General features: G+C 25.3%; 1 long non-coding RNA gene across 1 annotated transcript; it reads right to left on the reverse strand.

The window, feature by feature from the left end:
• Positions 1 to 1,662: 1,662 nt before the first annotated feature.
• On the reverse strand, positions 1,663 to 8,228 carry LOC111036937. The gene is made up of 3 exons (XR_002604832.1): positions 8,116 to 8,228; positions 5,300 to 5,385; positions 1,663 to 2,097 (listed from the first exon to the last, which is right to left on the reverse strand). It is a non-coding gene; the product is annotated as an uncharacterized LOC111036937 (long non-coding RNA).
• Between the last annotated feature and the right edge of the window lie 785 nt (positions 8,229 to 9,013).

Below are 9,013 nucleotides of genomic sequence, written 5' to 3' on the forward strand. Positions count from 1 at the left end.
TATAAGCCAAATTACTAAAGACGATGATTAAGAATAAAGTAATAAATACTGTTAGGTACATAATGAATATACATTTTTTTGGAGAGGAGGACGGGGGTTAATATAATTGAATATAATATCTTCGCCATTGAATAATTTATACTCCATAGAGCTTTAAGGTTCTGGGTACTTTTATTTTTTAGCCAACCAAATAAAATGTAGCACTTAAAAGATAAATGATGAAGAATGTTTAAAGTTGAATTTTTTTTCAAAATGCCTAATTATTTTGTGATTAAAAATACAATAACATTAAGCACAATAATTTTCTTTAATAAATCTTACTCAAACCCAACAGTTTTTAAAATGTATTAAGCACAGTTTTTTTAGAAATATTTGTAGTCTGAAATTACTTTGAATGTTGATGAAATTGGATATTTAAACGAAGAATTACGATTTTAGATATGCAGTCATTCAAATATTAGTGGGTACTTGAAACTTTTATGCATATTATTATAATTTAATATTCAAAATTCAAAATTAAATTTTAAAAATATTTAGAATAATTTTAAGCTATTGCCAATTACAAACCTATTCATATCATTCTAAAGTAAGTTGTCACTAACCAAAAAATTAATATAAATAATAAATATATAGGTATAGGTACTAATATTTTATTATAATAAAATAAATAATAAAATAAATGCAATGTTTTCAGAAAATATTCATTTAACCATCTTATTACGAATCTCTTATAACAATAGAATAAATTATTTAGTGTACAATTGAACTATATTATAATAAAATATACTTAGTAGTAAGGCTAACTCCACTCAGAATCGTTTTTCGTATGCAGGCATACCTAATGATTTATCATTGAATTCAATGTACTAAAACAGTAAATAATATTCACTCAGTTAAATCAGTTTCATATATATTTCAAACATTTTTTAAAGAAGACTGGGATAAGAATTCATTGGTTTGATTTGCGGGTATAATATTATATAGGTACCAGCGTATTGGTCGGTTATAATTGACGGCGCCGGTTATTGTTTGCGCATTGTCTATTAAAAATTATTTTAGTTTTAATAATGTTTAAGGAAGAATCAGAAGGACTACCTTAGGAAGTTATGTAAACGGTCGGCATGCAAAAGATTTATAACCCAAAAATCAAACGATGCGCAAATGTCTTACGAAAAATATTAAAATTAACAATAGTGATGAGCAGGGCTCGTGAGTCCATGCATTAAAAAATACATAAATTAGCATGCACTATAAACATTGTCAAAATATGCATTCAAATATGCACTAACAATTTTAAATTATGCACTTAAAATATACATACTATAAAAAAATCACAGGCAAATTATAAAATAATACAACTTTTTATCCGAATTTAATTTATTTTAATTTCTATACACTTTATAACACCCAGAAACCTAACTTTATAAATCAACACTTTTTTTGTCATCATTACATTATTGTTATGTTATTATTATTATTAAATCCGTGGTAAATTAAATAACCCGTGGTCGTACAAAAATAAAAAAAAATCGAAACAAATACTACAATTTTGTAAATTGGAAAAAAAATAAGAAATAAAAAAAAATTCAAATATTTATTTATTTAAACATATTTTTTTATGAAAAAATATGCACTAATAACTAATTTTCTAAAATATTTCAGTTTGGTAGCTTTAACCATTAAGGTTGTACAGCATAATATTATAATCGGTAGTAGTAAACATTTCATTTTTCAGTAAGTACCTACCTTTAAAGTGATAAAAAAATCAATTTCTTAATTACATTTAAGACCAGTGATTGTGTTGGTAGGTATAGAGTATAAGACTACAGACATTCCAGTTTTCATGCATGCACATTAAGATAATATTTCAATGCATTTTTAAATGATTTAACTTTTAAAACATATTCTTTTTAATTATTAGTAGGTATATACAAGGTATATTTAGTAGGTACATATAACCATAGAGGACAGAGGTACCTTCCTATAATTGCATATTTGCATATAAATCCCGTGTCTAAACGTATGATTATATTTTTACGTAAACGCCACCGGCGCGAGTGCTTGCAATTTCCTGCTCCGTTCGCATCCACCTAATACCTATACACATAATATTATACAGGTAATATTAAAATGAATATTTTTCTTGCATGTTTTTTGTTCATTAGATTTAATAATTATTGCTCTGTAAGTTAAAAATGTATTTCATAACTTTACGAATGAACTATCAAAAGTTTTTATGCATAATTTTGCATATATATATATAGTTATATACGACCACCTGTTCAGGGAATTTCTTAATTTTAACAGCATATTTTCTGAATTTTGCACATATACAGTAGACGCCGCTTATAAGACTCACGGATATAAGGTTCAGTCGCTTATTAGACTCAAAATCGTCTGGAACGGACCGGACGTATCAAACTACATTAAAAAAAAATCGGGTATAAGACTCAACGCTTCGGTTATAAGACTCAAATTTCGTGAAATAAATAGTAGAAAATAAACTTTTTTGGTTATAATTTAGAAATAGATTGGTATTGAAAAATTAAATAATATTCGTGTTGATTAATCCTAGTTTCTGTTGTACCTTATAACGTATAATAATTTTTATCGCAGATAAAAGTTCACATTTATCGCAACGATTATCGTTATTATAGTGAGGTATCTGATTATCTGGCGGCTGCACAGTTATCGCAATTACGGGTACATAAATACACATACGTATATGCCATACGTAACCTTTATAATTTTTTATTAATGTATAATTTTTATAATATTTTTATATGTAATATTTACCTATTATAATTTTAGTTTTTTTATCAGGATTATTAAATTTATTCAATAATAAAGTATGCAATATGTAATATGTGTTAAAGTATTAAAATCAAAGCAAAATATGTAGTAAAATAAAATTTATAAATACGTAATTAATTTTTTTTTCCACTTCGCCTAAAAGATTCATTCGGTTATAAGACTCACTTTGTGCTGGTCCCAAAGTGAGTCTTATAAGCGGCGTCTACTGTATTTGAATGTTTTGATTAGTAAGGAGATTATGTTTAAAAACCCTGTAAATTAAAAATAAAGATACTGTTTTGATGATTTAATCTTGTGCTACGGCCACTTATGACCTAAACCTAATGAATCCACCAACAACAAGATTTATAGGTACTTTGAAGCCCATAATATTTTTTATTATTTTATAATACTACGCATCTTTACTTTCATATTATTAATTTAAATGCGATGAGTAGAAAAACATATTAATGTTTTAATTTAATTTAAAATAAAATGTTTATAATTTTCAAACAAGAAAATCTAAGAATAAAATGGTTAGCTTTTAAAGTGCATATTTATGTGCGAATCTATGTGCATATAGTATATTAATTACACTTTTAGAACATTAAGCTAAATTAATATAATAATACAAATAAAGTATTTCTTGGTGCGGAGTAGGGACACACACTGTTGAACAGGGATATGAGATAATATTATGATTTATGAAGTTATGAAGCTTGTGTAAGGATTTTTTTATCGATTTGCTCACACGACCAAGACGGCCTCTTTAACATACATAACATATTGCATATCACGTATATAGTAGTACATAAATAATACACATATGATATATAGTATGTATTACTATATATGTGATATGTAGTACTCTGTACTAAATGTATTATGTAGGTATGTATTATATCTTTATTATACTGATATTTTATATATATCACTAATATTATAAACGCAAAAGTTTGTAAGTATGTTTGTTCCTCTTTCACGTAAAAACTACTGAATGGATTTTAATGAAACTTTACAATAATATAGCTTATACATCAGAATAACACATAGGCTACATTTTATAAATTAAAAAATAGACACAATATATCTTAATAAATTGTAGCCTATGTGTTATTCATAAAAAAAAAAATTCATAAGGATAGTACAGCTAAAGTTAATTTTCCGATATCTTACAAAAAAATTTAAATAATTAAATTGGCATTTTCTATTATAGGTAATAGTATTATAGATATATTTCAGCTGGAATTGTGGAGCTAAATAAAGATAATTTTCAGTTTTTCAGTTTTGTTTAAATAAAATAGGCAGGTAATTATTTTATATCTATATATTTTATTATACCATAATCCATAATAAAAAATTAATTACTTCTTAAATATTAGTAAGAAATGTTAGAAAATAAACATGATATCATTATTTGCCTGGTTATACCAATGGACAAATAGTGGTTTTTACTTATTTTACGATGATAATAATAAAAATTATAATTGAAGAGTCTACAAAAAATGATACTTTGAGTATTGAATTAGTATTAAATATATTTAACAATGAAAATTGTAATTGCCTATATCAGGCCCCTTATAGATATTAGATATACTAAAGTGTAGTGGATGGTTCATCCCCTTAAACTCGACTTTTCAACTGTGTATTTATAAAACGTATGTAATTAATCTTTAATCTTGAGTATTTACCATAAAATATAACACAATTTAAAAAAAAACCTACAATATTTTAAAAACCTCTGTATTTTGATACTAATTACTGCAATTTACAATAAATATAAATTATTGGATCAAGACGATATAGACAATAATTTAAAAATTAAGATCAATGATCATGTTACATTCTTGTTTACCTATTTAATTTCAATATATTCTTGATAATTATGATTGAAATATGGATATATACTATATAGCATATTGTTTGTATTTATAAAAGACAACTATTATTTTTAAGTTATTAACATAATATAAATTATGATGGTGAGTAAATCTAATTTTTAAAGGTTAACTGTACAGTGATGTAGCAATAACAAGTTATTTATGTAATGTGTCTGATGATTTTAAATCATAAGCTGTGTACACACGTTCAGTCTTCAGTTCAAACTTAACTTAAGGTAAGTGTGTTTAGGTAAGTTTGAGCTCATGATCCACTACACACTACTCGTATTGTAGATCAGTTAAGCGTGGTGACTTCACGATGTTCGACGATTTGTGTTTAATTTCGACTGCTAATGAGTGTTATACAAAGTATAAAAAAAGCGCTCAAAATGGGGCAAAAATTGATTGGAGAAACGAAGTTTTTACTGTCATGTAAATTTATTAAACGACTTAAGCCTAGAACCAGATGACTGGCGAAACTATTTGCGTACGGATGAGGACACGTACATGTATACAACATCCCCACACACCCACAATAATTTTGGATTTTTAAGTTATTTTACAAAAATATTCATTCGAAATAATTTATATAGCTAAACAACGTTTATCGCAGGTAGATTGCTTACCTGATAATATACTGCTCGCATTATCACAATCGGGTCTCTTATGTAGAGATGGCATTTTTAACGGGCAACGAAGTGCACAGGATCAGCTAGTATATTATAATATAGAAAAAGTTGATTAGCGAAGTGTAGAGTTATAACTGTTATTAATTTTATTAAAATACTAAATATACCTACAACCTACTATTATGTCTATAAATTATAATCTAAAACCTATTTGAAAAAACTGATTTTTTTGAAACACAAAAATAATAAATAAACAAACTGTACATCAACAGCAGTTAAACTTATAATACCAAAATAGTTAATAAATTGGCCTAATATGGCCAACCTCTAAGAAAAATAATATAGTAGATACTTAACAAAATGTGTTCTAATTGAACATGTATTATCTATTGACTATTAGTTAGATATCTACTTATCATATTATATTTTAAAAGAACACTACACCAGCATATAACAAAAATTGTTTTTAGAGGGTAAGAGCCACTAGGCTGTAGTCCAATCTAAGCAATCAATTTTTTACACTATAACGAGGAAAACATTACCTGTGTAACGTTGCATTTACATTTTCGATATCATAAGTACAAAAATAAGTTCTTATTGTTTAAATGTTCTCCTCTTTATATTGTAAGTATTTGGTTGGTAAGCTTAAGACTACAGCCTGACAGGTTTTTGAAAAAAAGAACTTAAGCTAGTTGAGATTTATATTAGGACATTAAGTACATCTAACATACAATTGATGAATTGAAAAAAATTGTTTTTATACTTTATTATACATAGATTTTAGGATTCTAGGTACCGAGTAAAGTTCTTTTCTGGTAAAATATTATTCGTGCATCATTGAGAGGTATAACTGTATAAGTGGTATAACTCGGTCAGATCACTCGTATAATAATACACGCGGGACATCATAATTTGTAGTAGCCAGTAGCCACTAGCCAGGTAGGCACCTACTTACAATAAAATATTATAATTTATAACTATTACATGCGGTCTACAAACCTACACGCTACGGAACATTTAAAAACTTTAAACTAGCAAGATATTTAATTAGAAGTTATGTGCAAAATACTTAACTTTTGAAGTTTGAAATAGTCTCAACTAGAGGTACCTACTTCAATTCTAGACTCCAGATATGGTACAATCGTACATAAATGTAATTTATAATTAAACCATGTCCACGGTACTAATAAAGTTTTGAACATTTCGTTCAACGGTTCGTTGAACGAATAAAACTTACTATTATGAACTAAGTAAAGTCTCTAAATTAACTTTGAAAATGTAATACAAGGTTCCTCGAAAGTTATTGTTAGTGGAGATTAAAAAATAGTTGAGCGTAAATACACAATAACTTTTTTTAAACGTTTGAATTTAAAATGTTGACAAAATTCGTAAAAACATGAACATTTGCAAATTATTTTGAGTTAAAAGTTCATAAAAATTATCTTTTTATAACTAAGATTTAAGAATTTAATGCGAGGCTTTTTATAATTTTGTCCACATTAATCAAGAAATAAAAATTTCTACCGGAAAGTAAAATACAATATTTATGAGCGTTTGAAGTTGAAATTTTTACAACATTGAATATTTACTCGATTTCTCATGAAGCGATTTTCTTATTTTGTTGTCTTTCAAAAACGAATAATTGTATATATTTTAAATTTACACCATATTATGTTGTTTATTTTATCAATTCATATACTTGATAATATTTTCAAAATAGTTTGATTCGTTTTGAGCTGTTTACGGACATATTAATTGTTTTAGTTTTATTTCTTTAAGTGTCAAATACAATTTTAATTTGTTGGGTCAAAAACCACGAATATGTAATACAAGGCTCTTATATAATGTTACAATATCAGTTGAAAAATATTAAAAATACATAAGCACGGTTTTGTTGTATGACCATTAAAAGTTCAAATTCTGACAACATTTATCAAACTGAAAATGTACAAATTATCTTGTAGTTAAATATTTATGAAATATTCAACTTGTATAGCTAAGAATCAACAATTTAAAACAAAGTTTCACACAAATAGTTAATTCTGTAACCAAAAAATCTAAAAATATACAAAAACAGTTTTTTTATAATTATCTTATGTTAAAATTTGGGCGAAATTACATATTACTAAATAACCAAAAATAATGATTTAATTTATTTTTTTGTTCGTCAAAAATTAATTTAACCTTCTGTAAAACTAATGCGTAATAGTAAAAAAAATGACTTTAAACACAATATAATATCATCAAATATATTAAATTACTATATTAAATATTACAGGCTGACAGACCGTCTCCGCTCAGAATTCAAATTTTTTTTTATACGATCTCAACACAAAAATAAAACAAATGAAATAGAATATCAAATGCATCAAATAAAAAATACTTATGTTACCCATTTTAAAACAATATTTTTACAATTTATAAGTTAAGAAGGAATTTGAAGCATTTGATTAGCAAAAAAAGAGTCATAACTCGTTAATGCTAATTAATTACAATTTTTACTTAAGTAAAACAAAAATCTGCAGTTTACATTTTTTCTAGCTGTAAAAGTATTATTTTAATATTTAAAATATTGTTCTCGTGATATTATAATAACAGATTATAGATATTATAGATATATATGTAGGAATTGTATAAATAGCTATGTGAGAATTTTTTCGCAAAAAATGCATAGAAGTAATTCAACAGTGTTTCGTCTACTTAAAATATATCATTTTATGTGTTTTCTAATTTATCAGTATAATAATATTAGTTTAAATTTCAAAATATTACGAAAACTATAGATTATTTTTCTACTTATTTCATAAACTTACTTTTTATACACATAATATATTTAATATATTATATAGTAACACTTCGATATGAATGTAGAATCTGTTAGGAAACATAACTTCGTTATAAAACCAATTATTGCCGTTATTAAAACTAATTGAGAGAAGGGATATAGATAACATATTTATGGGAACTGAGCAGTCGTTTTTATAATTATGTTTGTTAATAGTTAATATATATAATATATATACATGTATAACATAATATAACATTATTACCGATATAAAGCATGTGTTATCGTCAATGTTTCTAATCAATGTACAAACTGTAAAGAACATTCTACAAGTTAAAAAAATTTAATTCATTAAAATAATTTGTATTTATTACTTTTCATTTACATTTAATGTTTTAACTATGTCTTTATTTCCATGCACCTAATCTCTCTATAATTATACATTTGTACTATAATAGGTACACGAACACCAGTTAAACAACTTTGCGTAATCCAAGCCACTTTCGTTTATAATTTTCGAGATAAAATATTTAACTACTTAAATATATCATTGCAGCCGCGAGTAAAATAGCATTGTATAACGTCTGTCGCTTATCACTCAAAAAAAAAATACATATATGTATAAATATTATGTACCCATGTGTAGATACTTGGATTATTGAAATTATCAAATACGAGTTTAAGAGTAATAGCTATTACCTATTACTCATTTAGATTATAGGTACCTAGCTACTTTGAAAAGAATTAACGTTAGCTTAAAATATATATATTTAAATGTCAATATTAGTTTATGTGTTATACTAAAAGGTGTAATAGAATATTGTGAAGGTAAATAATAATAGATTCATCGGTTCATGATAAATTAAAAATCAACTAAACCATAAGAAAATAAATATAATTTATATGTATAGTTGTATATAGGTACT

This window comes from Myzus persicae, unplaced genomic scaffold, assembly GCF_001856785.1.
Source record: "Myzus persicae strain clone G006 unplaced genomic scaffold, MPER_G0061.0, whole genome shotgun sequence".
NCBI classification, from domain to species: domain Eukaryota; kingdom Metazoa; phylum Arthropoda; class Insecta; order Hemiptera; family Aphididae; genus Myzus; species Myzus persicae.